The sequence below is a fragment of the Eulemur rufifrons genome, chromosome 30 (assembly GCF_041146395.1).
Source record: "Eulemur rufifrons isolate Redbay chromosome 30, OSU_ERuf_1, whole genome shotgun sequence".
Lineage (NCBI taxonomy): Eukaryota > Metazoa > Chordata > Mammalia > Primates > Lemuridae > Eulemur > Eulemur rufifrons.
In genome coordinates, this window is record NC_091012.1 from 83,878,569 (window position 1) to 83,901,562 (window position 22,994).

The 22,994-nt window shown below is 34.2% G+C and overlaps 1 pseudogene; it reads right to left on the reverse strand.

Annotated features, from left to right (window-relative positions):
* LOC138378946 (serine/arginine-rich splicing factor 10 pseudogene) overlaps positions 1 to 22,994 on the reverse strand; it is a 49,597-nt pseudogene that overhangs the window by 26,201 nt on the left and 402 nt on the right.

A 22,994-nucleotide genomic window follows, 5' to 3' on the forward strand; every position in this document is an offset into this window, starting at 1 on the left:
CCCCTGTATTATGCTGAAATAAAAAATAAAAGAAAAACTAATGTAGAAATAAAGGAAGAGAAACAAAGAAAGGAATCATGTGAGTAAATTTAAGTGAATATTGATTTTATAAACAATAATTATAATGCTTTTAGAGGTTTAAGAGATAAGAAGAATTAAAGAACAGAATGAAATGGAACAACAGCCTAGAGGGAGTAATTAAAGATAGTGTTCTGAGAATTCTGAATTATCTGTATATTAGAAACATGTTAGTTTATATAATATTTTAATAATTTGAGGATTCACATTGTAATCTCTAGGATGAAAAATAAATATAGAAAAATAATTTAGTTAGCAAGCTCATAGAAGAAGGATATTGTAAAACAAAAACAAACAAAATAATTGTGATCCATCCAAAAGAGTTTGAGACAAAATAAAAAATTACACTACAACAGTTGTGACAAATAGAAAGCATATAGCAATATGGCTAACTTAAACACAGAAAGATGATTAATTATATTAAAATATAATAGATTGAAAGATTCAGTTAGAAGATAAAGAGTGCCATATTAGAAAAAAGTACATGTAGCTTAAAAGAGAGATAATTTAAAAATGGTAATTTAGAAAGTTTGAAAGAGATTCTACCTAACTATATTTTTAAACCACCAACCACCTTCTCTTGATAGCACAGTAGGGTGACTGTACTTGTCAATAACTTACATATATATCAAAATAGCTAGACAAGAAATGTTCTCAACACAAAGAATTCATAAATGTTTGTGGTGTTGGATATTCCAATTGCCCTGATTTGATCATTACCCATTATATGCATGTATCAAAATATTACATGCACCCCATGACTATGTACAATTATATATCAATTAAAAATAAATAAATATTTTTAAAAGAAAGCTTGAAATTAAAATTATGGAAAAGATAAGCCATGAAAATATGAACCAAAGGGAACCTATATTGCCATACTAATGTCAGACAAGATTGAATTCAAAATAGCTAACATTACTATGAGTAAAATAGAATGCTCCAAAATAAAACTTTATCAATTCATAAGATATATATAATTCTAACTTTGTATGTATCTAATCATATAATTTCATGATATATAAAATTGATAGATATAAAAAGATATGTAGATATTAACAATTAGAAAGGGAGACTATAACAAGTGACTCTCAGTAATTGATTAAACAATACAAAAAAACTTTCAAGATATAGATGATTCACTTAAAAAAGTAGACCTAGTGACATATATAGAAAACTTAATTTAAAAATAAAAACTATATTTTCAAATATGAGATAATTCAACACACATTCTAACAACCATTGGGTAAAAAAATTCAAAAGAGAAATTAGAAAATATCTGAAGACAAACAAAAATAAAAACATAAATACCAAAACATAAAGGATGCAGTAAAAGCAGTACTAAGAAGGAAGTCTATAGTAATAAATGCCCATATTGAAAAAATAAGATCTCAAATAAATACCCTAAATTTACATTTTAAGGAAATAGATAAAAAAGACTAAAATAAGCCCAAAGGTAGCAAATAGAAGGAAATAATTAAAAATAGAGAAAAAAATAAATGGTGAATAGAACAGTAGAAAACTCAAAAAAGTGAGGAATAGTTTTTTTAGTAGATAGGCAAAATTTAAAGGCCTTAGCTAGACTTAAAAAAAAGAAAAAAGACTCAAATAAGCAAAATCAGAAATAAAATTAGTATCACTGGAATTGAGGACACAAAAATAAAAAATACTTTCAAACTAATTTTACAAGGCCAGCATTACCCCAATATCAAAGCTAGAAAAGGACACTGTGGGAGAAATGAACATTATGAGCCAATATCCCTGATGAACATAGCTGCAAAAATCCTCAAAAAAAATGTAGTAAATTGAATTTATCAACACATTAAAAGAATTATTCACCATGATCAAGTGGGATTTATCCCTGGGATGTAAGAATGATTTCACATACACAAATCAAAAAATGTAATACACCACATTAACAAAATGAAGAATACAAACCATATGATCATCTTAATAGAGATTTCATGATAAAAACTCTTAGCAGATTAAGTCTAGAGGAAGTATACCTCAACACAATAAAGGCCATATATAGCTAACATCACTCTCAATGGTGAAAAGTCAAAAGTTTTTCTTCTAAGATGAGGGACATAACAAGAATGCCCACTCTCACTACTTCTTTTCAACATAGTATTGGAATTCCTACCCAAAGCAATTAGATAATATAAAGAGATAAAAGGCAACTTAATAAGAACAGAAATGAAACTGTCCCTATTTGTTGATGACATGATATTTTATATAGAAAGCCTTAAAGACTTCACAAAAAAATGTTATACCTTAAAAATAAATTCACTAAAGTTGTAGGATACAAAATCCACACACAAAATCTGTAGCATTTTTATTAATATACACAGATAATTAACTATCTGAGAAAGAACTTAAGAAAACAATCCTTTTAACAAGGGCAATAAAATATTAATCACTATGTGTCAATTTAATCAAGGAGGCAAAAGACTTGTATACTAAAACTATAAAACATTGAAAAAAATTGAAAAAATACAAATGAAAAGATATGCAATATACAGGGATTGGAAAATTAATATTGTGGAAATGCCCATACTACCCAAAGCAGTCTACACATTCAATGTATTCCCTAGCAAAATTCCAATGTAATTTTTTACAGAATTAGAAAGTCATTAAATTTGTATGAAACCATAGAAGATCCTGAATAGCCAAAACAATCTTTAGCAAAAAGATCAAAGCTGAAGACATCATACTCCTTTATTTCACAACATATTATAAAGTAATGGTAATCAAAACAGCATGGTACTGTCATTTTAAAAAGACACATCAGAAAGTCCAGAAATAAACCCATGAAGGGCATTTATGCATTTTTGACAAACTGATTTTTGACAAATATGCCAAGAACACACAATGGGTTTTGGTTTTTTTACCCCAAGATTGCTGATTAGAGATGTTGGACACTAATTCTCCTCAGATAGAAGAACCAAAATTACAGGTGAATAATCACAGCTCAAGTGAGGTGTTAAGGGGAGAGTGCTGGAGCTTACCAGAGAGCTCACAAGAAGCAGCTATTATACATTAAAAGAAAGAAGCAAGAAGGACTTAGTATTCCATGGAAAAGGGGAGGTGGGGTTTTTTTCAGTTCCCCTCATCCTTATGGCAGACAACTCATTTTTGAAATTAAGTAGAGTTTATCTTTCCTCATGAGCCCAACTACCATATTGGGCTGCAATTTTGGGATTTTTCAAGGGCATTACACCAGGCTACCAGCTGGGGCAGGGTTACTCTCTTTCTCCCTAATGCTGAGCTGTGGTGGTGGACACCATACTAATGAGCACCTACTGTGGGACTCTGTACTGACCAGGTACCTTCAACCCTTGTGTCTTCACATCATCAGATCCCCCATAGATATTCTCCAACACCCACTTGGATTGCAGCAGCCAAACAAGGCTGTTAGATCCAGAGGAGCAACATGATTCTCAGTGGTTTAGCCCTTGGGGATTGCTGCTCCTAAGCAAAGAGGCAGTGTACTGCACCAAAGGGACGCTCATCAGGAAAAAGGAAACTAGAGTGTATGTTTTTCTGTGTCTCAGAGCTTCCTACTTGTGGGCAGAGCGTGACTGTGCCCCTTTCAGCAGAGACACAGGCATTGTGTTGGGATCTATGTCAGGGGGCTTTGTTTTTGCCCCAGCACTTAGCAGCACCAGTGGTCATAAAGGGGAATAGAGAAGGGGATTTCACCTCTTCATCTCCCCCTCTCCCACTACAGTGGACACAGCCAGGGCTTCACACATAGAAACTTGGCATGAGTGTATCTGTGGACAGCCTTTCTAGGGCATTTAGGGGAAAATGCAACCCCATGGGGGCTGTGCCCTATGGGCTTAGGCTTACATGAGTGGTGGAGCCCCTTCCCCTCTTTACATGGAATGGAAGCATGGACAGTGGTGTCTTTCTGACATGACTATCCGGAGTGCCAGGAGAGGAACATGATGAGGAGGTGGATCATATTCCAGCCAGCCTGGTAGTGGAGATGAAATGGCTCCCTCCTCGGCTCCCTGCAAAGATCTTAGTGCCATTGACTGGGAGCTCTATCTACCACCCTTGTCAGGGCTGGGGCTTGTGCCTACCATTGAGGTATTCCATATACCCATCTGTTTCTGCCACAGACAGTTCTTATCTGTGAACACCATCTACTGGCGTGCAGGCTGAATTAATTTCTCAATGCAATGAAAAAAAACCATACTTACAAAAGTGCACAGAACTGGGAAATAATATAAGCTTTATGAGACCTCTTCTCACCCCCAAGAGGCAGTGAACTTGCTCACCCACCCAGTTCATTGCTACTACCACCAGCATCTGAGAAAGCTACCACACAAAAATTATCTATAACCAAGGAACTCATACACACTCTAGAACTGAAGTCAGGTGATCAAAAACAACATACATTACAGTCATGTCCTCAAGGGAAAAAAATGTCCTGTTAAAAATAAATTCAAAAATAATAAGAAGAGGCCGGGTGCAGTGGCTCACGCCTGTAATCCTAGCACTCTAGGAGGCTGAGGCGGGAGGGCCACTCGAGGTCAGGAGTTCGAGACGAGCCTGAGCAAGAGCAAGATCCCATCTCTACTAAAAATAGAAAGAAATGATCTGGACAGCTAAAAATATATAGAAAAACTTAGCCGTGCATGGTCATGCATGCCTGTAGTCCCAGCTAGTTGGGAGGCTGAGGCAGAAGGATTGCTTGAGCCCAGGAGTTTGAGGTTGCTGTGAGCTAGACTGAAGCCATGGATGGCACTCTTGTCCAGGCAACAGAGCAAGACTCTGTCTCAAAAAAAAAAAAAATAAAAAAAAAAAAAAGAAGGTGCCATCAACTTTCAGGACCCTTGGGTGTCATGTAGTGCACTGCACTAGCAGTTAAATAGAAATTTTTTTAAATACATTCCTATGAGTAACAAGTCTGAATGAGACTTAAACATTGACTTAACATTTTGTATATCCTGCCAATATTACTGTGACATATGTAGGGGCCAAGTTTCATTTGGAACTATAAAAAGAATATTAACTAGGTTTATTCCATTTGTGTGATTAATAAAGTGATATATACTGAAAAAAATCTTACCACTCTCCTGATTTTATAAAGGTTTGTGGTCAATATTTCTTGAATATTATCCATAAGATCTTGATTCAGAGATGCTGGAGGTGGTATTAACATAGCTGTTTCATGGCTGAGGCTGCAAAGAAAATATTTGACTTCCTGTAAGGAATGTTCAATACATAAATATACAAATTCAATAAATACATTCATGAAAGGTAAAGTACAAATAAAGTGATACATTCCAAAGATGCTTTTAAAAGCTAACTGAGGGTGCGGTGGAGGGTGAGGAGTGAAGAAAGACACATTGAAAAGCAGAAAGCTGAGATTTAAGGGTAATAAATCTATATATTCATGGAATATTTACTTTAAAACCCATTCACCTGAATATTTTAGAAATATACTTGTATATATAGATCAGTAGGTATGTAAGCAAAAATATTTCTGAGGACAATTCTATTTGTGAGTGCTAAAAATTTTATAATCCATACCACTGCGTATCAAATAAGTGTATTTATAGTGCTGATTGTAGATTCTCCAAAATATCATTAATAAAGTTATAGATTGAATATATGCTCAAATTTAACTTAAATCACTTATGTATTGTGGTGAAAAATAGCAAATAAGTTAACTATGATGACTGAAGCCTGGCATTGGAATTATACTGTTTCATTCTGGGATTTCAAGTGGCCTTTGGGATTTTTTCTTAAGTATGCTACCATGCATTCGTAACCGAATTTACTCTACATACTATCTTACAATATTTTAATGATAATTATGCAATTATGCTTAATTCTTCATTCAAATTCTGAAGATATTATTGTTAAAGGCATATAAATCCTAAAGATTTAATGTATTTATTATACTAATATTAATGCCAGATTTATATTATTAAATAAATGGGAAATTTAAGTAATTATGTGGTCATTTCAGACAATGATGAGAGCCAATCTGTGTAATTCACAAAAAAGGAAATTTACATTTAAGGTCCTGAATTAATCAGATTTGCTATATATACTTCTCAAATATATCAAATTTATATTGAGCCTTCTATTGTGTTTTAACTGATAGATCTGATGGATAAATAAAAAAATCAATAAATATATTCTTCCTAAATACATCCAAAGTCTAGTCTACTCAAGGATTTAGAGCAGACAGCATACAATCATTACTCACATATCTTTCCTTCTCTATAGCTAGTCCCTCCCACCACCCAGCCCATTGCAGAAGATCCAGCTGAGACAATTTATAACAGAAAATATTCAGTAGTTCTGGTGCAGTTTGTTTTCAAAGGGCAAGTGAAAAACCCAACAATAAAAAATTTTCTATCCTAATTAAACATCTCTTAAAAGAAAAAAATATTTTGTAATATATTTAGATATCCTGTTCCAGAGCCTATTTGCTAACTTATTCTTGAAAAGGCATCTTTTCAATTAATTGTTGAAATTTTCAAAAGATTTCCCATCTTTTATGTAAGATTCTTTTTTCATTTTTAACTTAAAATCTGTTTTACTTTTAATCTTTACAATTTCCTTTCATAAATGCCTTTATAACTTTTTCTAGTTATGAAATTAATATACACATGCTACCAAAAATACAAAAAGTATAAAGAAATGATACAAAAATCAAATAACCCCACCACCCACAGCAAACTGCAATTAACTTTTGATATAGGCATCTCCAAAATTTTCTATACACAGATACAGATACAGGAGTATAAATTATACTTTCTATAAAAAATGGTTATGCTATACTTTCTACTTTTCAAACTTCTTATTCAACAATGTGTCCCCATATAATTTTAAATCAATATATACTTATACTGCATATATCTGCATCACTTTAAGTGCTGTATAGTGTTCTAACCAATCGCTATCAACTAAGAGCTAGATTTTTAGGCCTCAACTCCTGTATGTTGAATAGAGAAATGAGCTACCCATTGGTGAAGTGTATTCCTGTCCAATCAAACACTGACTGATTGGAAAAGATGTATCCAGTGATAAGTTACTGTAGCTTTTTCTTTTGACCTGGGCTAAATATGCAACTAAAATTACTTTATATCAGTTAAAATAAATTATACTTGGAGAATTTTTTTTAAATTCCATAACATTTAATTGAAAGAAACCCCTCCAAAAATCTCATGATGAGATAAAACACCAAATTCCTACTCAAACACCATACACATTAAATAATTATTCGTAATAATATTCTTTTCTTCCTTCATTACTTTTCCCTTTTTATGTTTTCCCTTTTCAAGATCTCTGTACTCTCTCTTAACAATTACCTATAGGTCTACAGCCAGGAAACCCTCAACTTATATTTTTTCCTCTCCTGATTTTCTGCCTCAAAAACAAACTAAAGAACTTTTAAAATTCAATTTATTTCTTAATCAACAAAAACCAGTGATAAATTATTTTACTTAACATGAGTTTTTAAATTAAATAAAAATACAAACATACACTTCCTGGGAAACAGACTGCCTTTTTTAATACTTTTGATTTGATCTTTATACATTATATGCTTGTATCAAAATATAACATGTACTCCATGGATATGTACAATTATTATGTATCAATAAAAAATAAATAAATAAAATAATTGAACAGAATACTCAAAAATTTTTTTTCAGAAACTTAAAAGTTTTATAGAACTTATTTCATTAAGCTCTATTAGCTGCTCCACACTAAATGATGCAGGCTGTAGTACTCAAACATTAACGATCTCAATTTTATCTTAGTTTTTAATATTTCCGCAAAAGGTAATGCAAGGAAAGGAAAACTGTGCTTTTAAAGCTGTGGTTCCCCAACTCCCTGGCCACAGCCCAATACCGATCCATGGCCTGTTGGCCTGTTAGGAACCAGGCTGCGCATTACCACCTGAAGTCTGCCTCCCCCACCCACCCCGCCCTGCACAGCCACCCCGCCCCGCACAGCCACCCCACCTCCGCCCTGACCATGGAAAAATTGCCTTCCATTAAACTTAGGAACCTGGTCCCACAGCATCAGGTGAGCAGCAGGCAAGGGAGGGAAGCTTCATCTGTATTTATAGCCACTCCCCATTGCTTACATCACTGAGTGAGCTTCCATTCCCTTCCCCATCCCATCTCCCTGTGGAAAAATTGTCTTCCATGAAACCGGTCCCTGGTGCCAAAAAGGTTGGGGACAGCTTCTTTAAAGTGAAGGCACTTTTAAAGAATTCTGTAACTTTTCTGTGATATTTTGTTAGACAAATTAAAACACACACACACACACACACACACTTACAGCAAAGATGTACCAGATGGTCTGTGTATTAACTGGCCTGCTTCTGCAAGCTCAATGGAATGTTTTCCCTCAAGATTTTCATAAACAAGCACAATGCTTGATTTGGGATGGTCATATTCTCTGATCAAAATCTTCTGCAGATACCTATTGTTGAAATATTCTAATCTGTCCAAGAAACAAATAAAATAAAACTTCCAGGAATGTACTGCCATTTTTTTTTCAAGACATTTACGATCTAGTCAGAAGGTCTCAGACTTGGTTTATCCACTGTCTATTCCAAATTTACTTCATTTAAATGGAAAATGTAATCTATGGTGGAGAGAGAAAAACTCACAATAAATTCTAAATTAATTTCAAATATGTGCTTATAAAGAGATTAAATCTTTAGGTTTATCCCACTAGAGTCAACCAGGCCAAGAAAAAGCAGACCATGAAGAAAAAACCCGTGCACCAAAGACAGAAATAAATGGCCAAGCAGGGTCAACATTTCAGAGAAAGTCATGAAAGAAGAGGGCACTTAATACAGTGTTTGTCAAAGGATGGAAAAAAGTACGTTTTTGTTAAAGGTTTGCTTAAGGAATCTGAATGTAAACTTATACAATAAGCTCACAAAATAAAAGAAAAATCATGTTACTTCACAGCTTCACAAGATCTGATTGAAAATGTTAAACTAAATATAGATGTATGGCCCAATATTCATAATTCTTTTTTTAAAAAATGCACTATAATTTGAAAGACTTTATTGAGGTTTACTTTTTTGGTAACTTTTTACATATTAAAAGGCATATTCTGATGCTCTAAAGAACTGAGGCTCTCTTCACTCTAGGCTTAAGCTGTCAATCTGAAATGTGCTTAGAAAGACAATAGATGGCATCATCAGGCTCAGAAAAAAAAAAACAAAAGCAAAACACAAAAAATCGTGTAAAATATTATAATAGCAATTTTACCTATAAAAAAATTTTTAACCTAGAAATTTATGGGGCTTAGTAGAGTTGATATCTTAGGGAGGGAGTGTATTCATATAGAAAAGATGAAAGCAAGGGGAAGAAGAAGGAAAGGAGATGACCCAAATTTGTACAATGATGAAGTTTTCAGAGGTTGTTTAGCTCTTCCACAGACAAAAGTCTTACTGTATAAAACAACATGGAATATACTCAAACAGAAAGCTATATCGTTAGCTCAAACTTTTTATTATAAAAAAATTTGTTTTGCTGTTTGACTTAACAGGAAAGGAAAAGCAATTAGTATAGATACTCCCATTCATGGTTTATATACTACCTTTTAATAAAAAAGTCATTCAAATCAAACGTGTAAAAGATTTATTTTTGTTAGTTTTCATTTATAATTAGGGTAAAGGAATCTATTCTTTATTTATCAGAGTTTAAAATAAAGTTGCTTTTGGGGAGACCACTATCCTAATTCCTCTTGGTTTTCTTATCTTAACTTCACTTTACAAGACACTCCTCCTGGAAGGTAACATTAAAGAATGTCTACAAATTATCAAGCCTAACATTTGTGCCAGGTGTTTGTCACTAAAACCAGATCTGGTATTTTATGAAGTTTCTGTCAGGAATCGAGGCTGAAGCAGTAGATTTTAATATATATTGCTATCAGGGCACTTCAGCAATAGATTATAATTTAAAATAATTAAAACATTTGGATTGACATCTAGGACTAGATTTAGTATCACCATAAAAATGGCCCGGTTATAATTTAGTATCACTCATTTAATCATCAAAAATATTTATTGGATACCTATTATGCAGAAGGAACTCTTCTATGTGCTGCAGTTACATAACTTAACAAGACAGACAGGGTCTCCACCCTCATGCAGTCTATATTTTAGTGGGAAAGAAATATATAATACAAATAATGATATATTTTATACAAATTTTATTTAAAAAATAAAAATTTAAAATATTATTTAATAAAAATGTATACATTAAAATATCAGAGTGTTATGTGTTATTCAGAGAATTACAGCACACTGATATGATAGAGAATGACTGAGTGGTGAAGGGAGAACTCTCTGAGGAGATGAAATTTAAGCTAAGTCTTAAATGACAAGAAAATACTGGGCATGAAAGGATCAACTAGACAAGCATTCCAGGCATAGGGAGCATTATGAAAAATAAAAATATGCTGAATTTAACTTGCTGAAGAAACAGACAGGAGGACAATACGGCTGTAGTATATTAAATGACAGGGAGACTAGTATGAGATGATGTAATAAAGCTTAGCAGGAGCCAGTTCATGCAGGGCTTTGCAAACCAAGGTAAAAAGTTCAGATATTTTTAAGTGTCAAAATATTACTAGGTTTACTTAGGATAGTAATGTAATCTGATGTAAAATCCCTTTCTCTGGAACTGTGCATAATATTCCCAAGAGAAAGGGATGGTCCAAGAATTTTATGGCACACTGTTTCAGTTTCAGAGTCTTGATTTGATGTCAGTTATGTCTCTAATGGTAAGAAAAAGAAAAGGAATAATCTTTGCTTTTGTTTTTATCTGTCATCTTTTTAATGGTATACTGATGAATAAAGCTCAACTACTCCCAACAGAAACATACAGAAAGAGAAACAGAATCATTTTGTTTCTTTCCTCTACACTTGTACACAGGTATATTTTTGGCAAATATTTTCTTGTCTTTCCAGTAACCCCAGTGTCCTGATATATCTTCTATCCCAGCCAGCAAATGATCAAAGAACTGAAACAGAACAAAACATGTATCTAAATATATAGCATATATGAGGAACTTGGTCAGTTACTACCAAATAAAAGGATCCATCAAAAGCATCTTCAAAATTGTTGATTTCATCTGACTTGCTTATTTCATAATCCTAAACTCTTTTCAGGTTAAACACAAAAAGAAGCGTCTATACTAGTATGCAAAAATGTTTACAGTATCTTTGGTATAAGCATTATAAATGCTCTATTTGAAATTGAAAACGTACACATCAATCAGTATCATATGACAGATTCATTCATCTACCAAAGATCTGGGCTTGGTGCCATGGAGGAAACAAAACAAGTAAATGGCATTGTCTCTGTCGGTTGAAGGACTTGGAACCAAATTGGAGAGGCAAGACTTAAATAAGTGGATAGAGACCAAGTTCAAACTTGGTATGTGTATATGTATAAATGCAACAAGAAAAGGAAAATTTAGGAAAGAAGTAGAAAAAGATAAAGTTAGAGAAGATTTATATTGAAATGTGCATTGTGAGGATGGTCCTGATGAAATGCAAGTATGTATGGCAAAAAGAAGTCATTTTATGTAATGTGAACAGCATGAGTAAAATGTGAGGGAGAAAATAAGCCACTTTTGTAAGAGATTTATAAAAAGGAATTTTGGATAGTTATATGCTTGGGGAGGGAGAAATTGACAAAGGACTTTGAATATTAATATTAAAATTTAATTTGATAAAACATCAAAATATGCATGATCTGAATCTATTTATGAGGAAAAAAATCAATAAATCCAATTTGAGTGATATTCTCCAAAACAACTTGCATGTACTCTTCCAAAACTCCAGTATCATAAAAGCCAATGAAAAGCTGAAAAACAGGTTTACATTTAAGGCGATAGAAAATACAACAACTAGGCCGGGCGCGGTGGCTCACGCCTGTAATCCTAGCACTCTGGGAGGCCGAGGCGGGTGGATCGCTCAAGGTCAGGAGTTCGAGACCAGCCTGAGCAAGAGCGAGACCCCGTCTCTACTAAAAATAGAAAGAAATTATCTGGCCAACTGAAATATATATAGAAAAAATTAGCCGGGCATGGTGGCGCATGCCTGTAGTCCCAGCTACTCAGGAGGCTGAGGCGGTAGGATCGCTTAAGCCCAGGAGTTTGAGGTTGCTGTGAGCTAGGCTGATGCCACGGCACTCACTCTAGCCTGGGCAATAGAGTAAGACTCTGTCTCAAAAAAAAAAAAAAAAAAGAAAAGAAAATACAACAACTAGATGCAATGCATCATTCTGTATCAGGAGAAAAATACTATAAGAAACATTGTTGGGACATTTGAAAAAATTTTAAATATGGAATTATATTAGATAAAACTATTGTATCATTTTAACCTTTCTGAATATGATAAATAGATTGTGAGTATTACTAGAATATCTTTTTTTCCTTAGGAAATATTAGAACATGCTGAAGCAAATGGGTAAATGATCGGGATAGCTACAATTTAGTCTAAAATTTTAAATTTCTATGACTCTCTCTCTACTTCTAACATAGAAATGAGATATTTTCTGTTCAACTCTGTGTACTTTTTAAATCCTATTTCAAAGAGTACTTTGAAATTTACCTGCTAAAATATTTTACTTTCTCAACCCTCAGCAGTATAAAAAACTCCAGCAAAGACTAACATATCCCAAGAAAAATTTTCCAATTACGAATGGCTTACACAGATCAGCTTATAAGCAATTGCCTTATAATAGCAAATAGAAAATAAACTTAGTTACTGGAATAATTTAGCCTAGTATTAAGAATTAGTATTATAAAAAACAGAAACATTAATAATAATAATTTAAAGTAAAACAAATTCATAAGTCATTATTATCTAACCTGGATAGGCCCTTGGAGACCATGTAAACAACCATTTTAATTTACTGATTAGGAAACCCAAGCCACAAAGAAGTTAAAAGACTTTCCCAAGATAACATGGGAAGCTGGGTGCTAATAGAGCAAAGGCTAGAATACAGATTCTCAATGTTCTTACTCCATTACCAGTAGAACTGGTTTCTTGACTTTTCAATTTACAGATGGGCACAAAATAATAAATACCTATTCAGAAGTCAGAAAATTACGTATTTTATTAGAAGAACAATACAAGTATAAAAAGACCTAACAAAAAGGGTTAGTCCCAGTCAACAAGATCATCTAGATGATATATATACAGCTTGCCCTAATGAGAACTTGTTCACTCACAGTTGGAGAGGTCTCTCTTCTTTTTGTCACATCTAGTAAGTCAACAAGAGGACGGATGGTTATCCCCTACAAAATGACAAAACAAAAATCCACATTCTTTTCACACAAAATAAGTGCTTGAATATGTCCCTGTGGTGAGGGGTGTGTGTGTGTGTGTGTGTGTGTGTGTTATTCTGGCCATTATCTGAATGGAATTTAGAACATTATCTTAAAAATCAGAGGTATCATTGGGCATAAAATAATACCAGAGAGAAGTGCTATGATTTTTCTCTCACAGAGGTCAATGGGGAATATATATTGTATAAAAAGTTGGGTCACCTAATAAAATTTTTTGAAAAGTCCACCACTTTGTTTCAAAAATAGAAGGAAGTAATTAAACCACAGAGCCAAAGTGACACGAGAGATTTTCATTTCAGTGTCTGCCAACTACCTCAGGCATATCATTTTTGTCTTTATTATTCAGTATACATCAAAACAGAATTATACTCCTATTGGTATATTACTTTAAATTTTTCTACAGGGGGAAAATAAAAGAAGCAAACATTCATTATATATTAATAACCATTCATTAAATTGTGCCACAATATTCATTGAGCATGAATTATGTGCCATAGTCTCTATTAGGCACTTGGATTACAATATGGACCTGAAGATGAATGGGTCCGTAGCCTTATGGAGCTTACAATGTAGTGGAATGTCTCAGGGAGGGAGCCATTAGTCAAATAATTGCATTAATAAACAAATATAAACTGAGATAAGTGTTCAGAAGGAAATGAAGCAATTTTTATGACAAAGTAATACATTTAAATTGAAGGTTAAGGAAAGTTTTCTCTAAGGAAGTGATGCCTGAGCTACTACCTCAGAATGAGTGATATTAACTATATGAAGAGGAATGAAGCATTCTATACTAAGGGAATAGCATCGGTAATACCCTATGGTAGGAGAAGACATAGCACATTAGAGAAATTGAAACCCCCATGTGGCTGGCTTGTACAGTGCGAGGGGATCATATTATTAATAGGAGTGGAGAGATAGGCTGGTTAGACCACGCAAAGCTTTTCAGGCCATCTTAATTTTTTTTCTACATTTTTACTAAGACTAATGGGTAATCATTGAAATAGTTTGACCAGATTTTTTTTAAAAAATCACTCTAGCTACAGTGTGAATAAAAGTGTTGAAAATAAGGCATAATGAACAGGAGGAGAATATTTAGGAGTATTCCAGGTAAGAGATGGTAGTATCTCAGACTACGGTAATAGCAGAGGAGTTACAGAAAAATGGACTTAGTGACCAAATTGACATGGCAATGTGATAGAGATGGAGGTATAAAGGATGATGCTAAGATTTCATACTTGAGCAAAAGGGTAGAAACTAGTAAAACTAACCCAGATGAAGAATACTAAGAGTAGGAACCAGGTTGACAGGGAAAATCAAAAGTTCAATTTTAAACATAAAAAACTTTAAGATACCTGTGGGATATACAAGGGAGAATGTCAAATAAATAATTAACCATATATGCCAGGAATCAGAGGAGCTATTTGGACTGGAGATATACATATCTATGTCATACATGTATAGTCAGTAAATGAAGCCATTTATAGGCATGGCTGAAATTATCAGGGAAAGAGGAAAGAGTGAGAAGAAGAAAGGGCTTAGAGTCAAACCTTGAGGAACTCCGGTGATGTAGGAACTCCAGTGAGGAACTTTAGTGACCTAACAATGAGAAAAATCCTGCAAAAGAGACAACAAAAGAGGAACCAGAGAGGTAAGAGGAAAATAATAAAGTGAGTTGTCACAGGCCACAAAAAGGAGAGAATGTTTCAAGAAGGTAGAAGATTACTCATGTGAAAAGCTGCTGAAAGCTCAAGTGAAATGAGGATGGAAAACACCCATTGGTAACCTTAATAAAATAAGTGGCAGAAACAAAGGTCAATAGAGAATATATTTTGGTTTAGTTGTGTTATGTTTTAAATAGGAGTGATGTGAGCCTGTTTAAATCTGATGGCAAGGATTCAGTTGAGAAGAAGAATGTGAATACACGTGGTCAAAAAAGAAATGATTGATAATACAATGTGAGAAAGTTATAGTATAGTTTGACATAGAAGATCCCACCCCTGTTGAAAGAAGGAAAAAGAGGATGTGAGCAGATGCAGATAGGTTGGGAAGTTAAAGGAAGTACCATGGATGACTACTCTAACCCAAGTTGTTCTTTGGAGATTTCCTTTTTCTTAGATTATAGGAGTTTTAGAGCTGAATGAAATATGACATGATAAGGTAGTTCTCAACTATTCTGAACCCTCCAAAAGGATGTTTAAAACTATTAGAGGGAGGCATTTTTGAGTTATCACAATGGCACTTACTACTGGCATTTGGTGGGTAGGGGGTCAGGGATGCTAAACAATAACAAATTCTCCTGCCCAAAAATCCAATAGTTACCCCCCATAAGAAACCCTTTGTTATGGTTTGACTGCCCTCTCCAAAACATATGTTAAAATTTAATTGCCATTGCAATGGTATTAGGAGGTGGGACAATTAAGAGGTGATGGTCTGCCTCATTACTGGGTTGATGTCATTATTGTGAAAGTGAGTTCATTATCACAACTGTGAGTTGTTATAAAAGTGAGTTCAAAGCTCTCTATCTCTCACTCTCACCCTCACCTGCCCTTCTACCTTCCCCCAAGAGATGTCCAGTCCTAAGGCCCTCACCAGATGCTAGTGCCATGATTTTAGACTTCCCTGCCTCCAGAACTATCGCCAATTAAACTCCTATTGTTCATAAATTATGTGGTTTTAAGTATTCTGTGATAGCTACACAAAACACAATAAGACACCCCTCAATTTGATAATAAGAAAAGCAAAAACAAGATATTTTCTAATGTTAGTAGAGAAAGTTTTACAGATGTATGACTCAAGTTCATATTGTCTAATTCTAAATCCATGCACTTCTACTATAACATCAATTCAAGAATGAAAGATGATATTTGAAGTTCAAAAAAGTATTCCTAAAGTAGTCAGAGGTCAAAATAATTAAAATAAAAAAATCGTAACATATGCAGAATTCTTAAGGTTTTGATTATTGTCTGGGGATGGAAGAGGCTAACACTTTAAATTGTCTTTTCAGATTTTTATCCTGAGAGGCCCCATTAGTATATATAGGGGTGAAAGGAAAGCTTCCCCTTTCCCCTGAGAAGTTTTGCTGAAAACTCAACATAAAAGGCAGATTAATTAGACAAAAGCCATAAAAATTTATTTGATCATAGTTTTACATGATATGGGAGCCTTTAGAATGAAGACCCACCCCACAATGGGGTGCAGAAGCTTATTTATGGTCTTGAGGTTACAGAAAGAATGAGGGCCTGGATCGTAGTAAAACAGGTTGTGGGAGTAGGGAAAACAGGAATTCTGTTGAAGAATTCATTGATTACTACAGATAAGTCAATGGGCTTGAGGAACATATCATGGTCTAGCACAAAGTCTGTTGGTCCACAGAGAAGACAATGGTTTGTGACAAAATTCTGTCCAGGTTTGTTGACAGACTTTAGTCTTCCTTTCTACAATATGAGTTTAGTTAATGAAAGCTAAGAGAAGGGACCAGAGATAATTGTTTCTCTTCTTTGGTAATTCTGGACTTTAGGCAGATAAGGGCACTTCAGTGAACAAGTTCATCTTATACTTTGGGCAAGATGGTTGGAGAGGGGAAAGTCAGAGAGATCTTGTGGCTTCTTTTTCAGTTCAGCATAGACAAAAGGCCATATTTTGGAGTATCAGTTTCTGAGCCCCAACATATATTTTTAAATGTGGTTATCACATTGCGTGATCTTCTATAAAAATGAACATATTGCCAAAGCTACTAATAATAATGATAAGAGAGAAAGTCAAAAGTGTCATCAGTCTTATATTTAACATTTTATAATAATTACACTGACTAGTTCATAAGCTTATAAAAAACAAAATCAGTGTTTACTATGCCTATTACTACATTTCAATCACTCTGCATGTGACCAAGCTATTAGTAGTTGCTCAATAAAGTCATTTAATACATCAACATTAAGTAACATTAATGATAAAATGAAATAACAGATGTGAAAGCACTATGCACAGCGTCACAAAATTGTATAGTCTAGGTAAAATTGAAACTTCTACTATGGAAAGCACTGATTGGCCACTAATTCTAAAAAATATTGATTATTAACCTTCTAATTTGGCTTCTATATCACAATTGCAAAGGCTAATTTGAAGCACACTTATAAGAGCAAAAGAAAGGGAAAAAGTTCTCATGAACATCTCCTATCTACTAAATGACTGCTATTTCTACCTGACCTGATCCACAGACTCTTTCCTTGGGCAGAGACTCTCAATTCAAAGCAAGGAGAAGGATAGGGGTTATGAATTCTACATATCACATAATTCGCTGTTAAAAAATTTTATTACCATTGTATTTCATTTTGAGAGTCCCAATCTAAATAGTTTATATTGATTGTTAAATCCTTAATTAAACATATGAACTGACTAGTCTAAATTCACTTAATACCTGGTTTTAGGGATATATCAGTGCTTTAAGGTAGAAATATAATAAGTAGAACACCAGTTTTGTTGACTTGGAATGCATACTTAACAATATCATTTAAATGAACTAACAGCAAGGGTGAATGATGTTTGCTCCTTCATCTTCTGTAGACAGAGAGAGGAGGAAGCAAGAATGCAATTAAAAGAGAAAAGAAAGTGAGAAAATGGAGAGTTATAAATTTCCCAAAATATTGCTTTGTTTTGAGTTTTTAAATCAAAGTATATTTGAATTAAAAATAAGAGAAGGAGTTGAGATTTGCCTTAAAATTTGCATGTGGGAACAAGGACTTTAAGGAAGAAATATATTAACTTAGGTCAAAAACCTAAGCTGGAATTGGGAAAATGGCTGCAAATAGACAACAAAGCCTATTGCTTTCAAATGAGCTTCCGGATTACTAAGCCATTTTAAAACATTTTGAAAATGTTTCCTTATAAAGTTGTTATTTTCTCTTTATTTCGGAAAGGAGTAAAGAAGCATGTAATAATTTCCATTAATGTGAAGGTTGAAACTTAAAAGAAACTAAAGGTGTCCTAGTGATTCATCGGCTCTTTAGGTCTTTTAAATGACAGAAATATCTTACTGTGCTTCTGGTTACTTTAACACAGCAAAAGAACATGTCACCCCAAGAACTTCCTTTCCAATTTGAAACTATGCAATTTTTTGTAAATGCATTTGAATTGCCCAGTCAGGGGATCATCCTATTCACATGGTTTCCATAAGTAATTTTGTGTAATTCTTGCTTTTTAGGTGACATTTGAGTTGGGAGATTTCACTAAATTCATTCTGACATTTGAAAAATTATTATACAGTGCTTTAATGGGATAGAATCACATCCTTATAATCATGCTTATCATGGGCAAAATGCTTTCCAGTGTAGGCAGCTCTGCCTAATGACCTGGTCTTTTAAAATTCTGACTCCATATTTATATTTTCTAACTCGTCCACACTACTTTCCATTTTCACTTACCTTAATTCATTCCCCTCAGTATACTGGAGATAGATCAAAGTTAATGCTTCTAAACACAAATATGTCAAACAAATACAACTGAGTGACATCTCCTCATACATCCCACTTTATGTATTTGGTACTATTATATTCTGTCCATTTGAAGATATAAAGTGGAGTCCAGAGACAAAATTTTATTTCATATGGTCAACTCTCTGTAGTAACTAGCATATCTGGTTAAATGGAAGTATTCATGAGAGCAAGGCCATGGTTTAAATATAGATATACACACATATATTAATATACATATATCACACAAATACACATACACACATATATATTTCTAGCTCTACTATATGTTCATAATTTCTATTCCCATTCTATATTAACCATATAAACTATTTAAACATTTATTTCTTTATTTCACAGAGTTCATTGCACATTTCATTGAAACCACGTATTGTGTGAGACACTGAGGATATAGTGGTGAATAAGCCATATATATGGCCCGCATTAATAGAAATTATAGCCTAGTAGCGAAGACAGACATCACACAAGTAGAGAAGAAAGTAAGTAAATAATAGATGATAGATAGATAAAGTGATACATTCTATGAAGAAAAACAACCCATGGCAAAGCAATACAGAAGAACAAGTGGGTAGAAATTCACTCACATAGAGTGGCTTCTGAAGGTTTCTCTGAAAAGGTTATATATTAACTGAGACTTAAAGGATAATAGGAAGCCACACATGCAAGAAACTAAGAGAATATGTTCTAGGAGGAGAACTAACACGTTTAAAATCCTCAAGATAGGAAAAAGTTTGTCATGTTTGAGAAAATGAACAAAGGCTATAAATTACAATGGATGCGAGAAGGAGAGTGGTCCAAAACCACGAGGATTCAAAGGTAGACATAAGCTATATTGGTTCCAGCTTGTAGCCATGCTAAGGTTTTTGAATTTATTACAAATTTAAAAAGAAGATATAGAAATATTTTTGTAAAGTAACTAATAAAATTTGTGTTTTAAAAAGATGGCTTTTGTTTTTATGGGAATTGAAGTATGAAATGAAACAGTGGAAATTTTAAGGCAGTTCAGAAAAGAGATCATAGTAGCTCAGACTAAAATAATGACAATGGGAATGGAAGATAGCATATAGATTCAACAAGGAGTCACATACAAGAATGTTCAAGGCAGCACTATTTGTAAAAGCAAAAAAGAAAAATGAAAGAAAGAAATCCCATATACCAACTGAAAGGAGAATGGATAAATAAAATGTTATATAATCATAAAATACAAAATTATAGAGCAGTGAAAATGAATGAACTACTCTAAACAATATGAATAAATATTAAAAACACAATGTTAGACCAAAAAATTATAGAAAGCTACATGTAACACACACGCATACATACACACACTTTTATAAAGGTAAAAATTAATATGTTATTTATGTGTGTCTATGTATGTAATGTGTGATTTCAAAAATTATTTTTTCAAAGATAAGAGAATGGTTAATGATACATTCAGAATATTGGCTATATGTGAGGGGGAGAAGCAGGGAAACAGGATAGCAGAATATAACATAGGGTATTGTTAATTCTCTGTTTCAAAGGTTGAGTGGTTGGTTTTCAGTTGTTAAAATTACAAGTGATGTCAGCAAGATGGAGGAATAGAAAGGCTAAGCTTTTGCTCTCCCACAGAAACATCAATTTAACAATGTCACAAGGACCAAAATCTTTTATGAGAAGTCCACAACCCAGCTAAGAAGTTACAGTACTCCAAACAGGCACAAAACCAAGAATAGCCACATTGAAAAGGGTAAGAAAAGCAATTTTATTTTACCTGTGTCAGCCCCTCTCCCAAGTTGGCATAGCTCAGCAACAAGAAAGGTCATGTTGGCCTGTGACTTCTTCTTTGTGGGGAAAGAGAAAATTGAGTGTGCTTTCAATGTCCCCAGCCTTTCAATGCACTGCCCAAAGAGCCAGTTTCCATCTCATATTACACAGAGTGCTAATGAAACCAGCATAACTTGGACACCTGGGGGCAGCTAAGAACAAAGGAAAAGGGGCACATGGCTTACTGTGGCCAGCATGGTTCTCTGTAATTAAGACAAGGTGATAGTTTGGCCGGGCGCGGTGGCTCATGCCTGTAATCCTAGCACTCTGGGAGGCCGAGGTGGGCGGATCGTTTGAGCTCAGGAGTTCGAGACCAGCCTGAGCAAGAGCGAGACCCCACCTCTACTAAAAATAGAAAGAAATTATATGGACAGCTAAAAATATATATAGAAAAAATTAGCCGGGCATGGTGGCGCATGCCTGTAGTCCCAGCTACTCGGGAGGCTGAGACAGGAGGATCACTTGAGCTCAGGAGTTTGAGGTTGCTGTGAGCTAGGCTGACGCCACGGCACTCACTCTAGCCTGGGCAACAGGGTGAGACTCTGTCTCAAAAAAAAAAAAAAAAAAAAAAAGACAAGGTGATAAACTTGAGATTTTTCCCTAAGGAGGGAGGAAGATGAATGAAGTGTGCCAACAATGTCCCCAGACATTCAGTGTACTGCCTGAGGGGCCAGATTCTGTTTCACCTCAGTCAGAGTGTTAACAGAACCTGATAACTTTGTGAGGTCAGTTAAGATCACCGGAGAATATGCAGGTGATATGAAGTACCCAGCAAAATTCACCAAAATTGGGAGAAGTTGCAGCACTTAAAGCTTCTCTCTACAGGGAAGGAGCAAGAGAAGTGGAGTGTCTCCAGCATCTCAGCCTGCGGTACAGAAGTCAGACACAAGAGGGAGCAAGGGATTATAGGCTCCTGGGAAAAAAACAAAGAAAGAAAGAAGGAAAGAAACCAGTAACTCTCATTTGATTAGGAATCTCCATACATAAGTCCTGAGAAGATATATCAGTAGAAAAGGTTTGAGAGGCTCTTACAAACTGCATCCAGGCAGATTGGCAAAAGTCTTTTCCTCTTAAAGCCAGTCTGTAGAGACTGGGAGAGATTTTTGTGTCTTCAAATGCACAGACATGAACAAAAATCTACAAGAAACATGAAAAATGGCTTTTATCAAAAAATCCCAAAACAACAGATGCTAGCACATATGTAGAGAGAAAGGAACACTTATATACTGTCGGTGGGACTGCAACCTATTACAACCTCTATGGAAAATGGTATGAAGATACTTCAAAGAACTAAAAGTAGACCTACCATTTGATCCAGCAATCCCACTACTGGGTATTTACCCAAAGGGAAAAAAAAAGACATTTTATTAAAAAGACACTTGCACTTGAATGTTTAGAGCAGCACAATCCTCAGTCACAAAGATGTGGAAACAACCCAAGTGTCCATCAATATGAGTGGATCAATAAAATGTAGTATATGTACACCATGGAATATTACACAGCCATAAAAAGTAGTGAACTAATACCTTTTGTAGGAACTGGAGACTATTCTTTTAAGTGAAGTTTCACAAGAATGGAAGAACAAAAACCATATGTACTCACTACTACATTGAAACTTACAGAGCAAGACTCATATGCACCTATGGTAATAAAAGTTAACAGAAATCAAGTAGGTGGGGGGGAGGGGATGAATAAATTCACACCTAATGGATACAATGCACACTGTATGGGTGATGGGCACATTTATAACTTTGACTCAAAGTGTACAAAAGTAATTCATGGAACCAAAATGTTTGTACCCCCATAACATTCTGAAATAAAGAAAAGAATCATGGAAACATAAAACAATGAAAGGACAAAAATAAATCTCCCATTATGATTTTGAAGAAATGGAGATTTATGAATTGCCTGATAAAGAATTCAAAATAACCATCTTAAAGAAGTTCAGTGAATTATAAGAAAACACAGAAGATAGACAACTAAATAAAATCATAAAAGTGCTGCATGAAAAAAATGAGATTATTAATAAAAAAGGAGAAACCATAAAATAGAGCCAAACAGAACAGAAATTCTGGACCCAAAAAGTATATTAATAATAACTGAACTGAAAAATTCACTAGAAGTCTTCACCAGCAGACTTAACCAAGAAAAAAAAAAAAAGAAAAAAAAAGGTATCAGCAAACTTAGAAATAAGTCATTTAAAATAATCCAGTCAGAGGAACAAAAAGAGAAAAGAAGGGAAAAGAGATAAGAAATCCAGAGAGA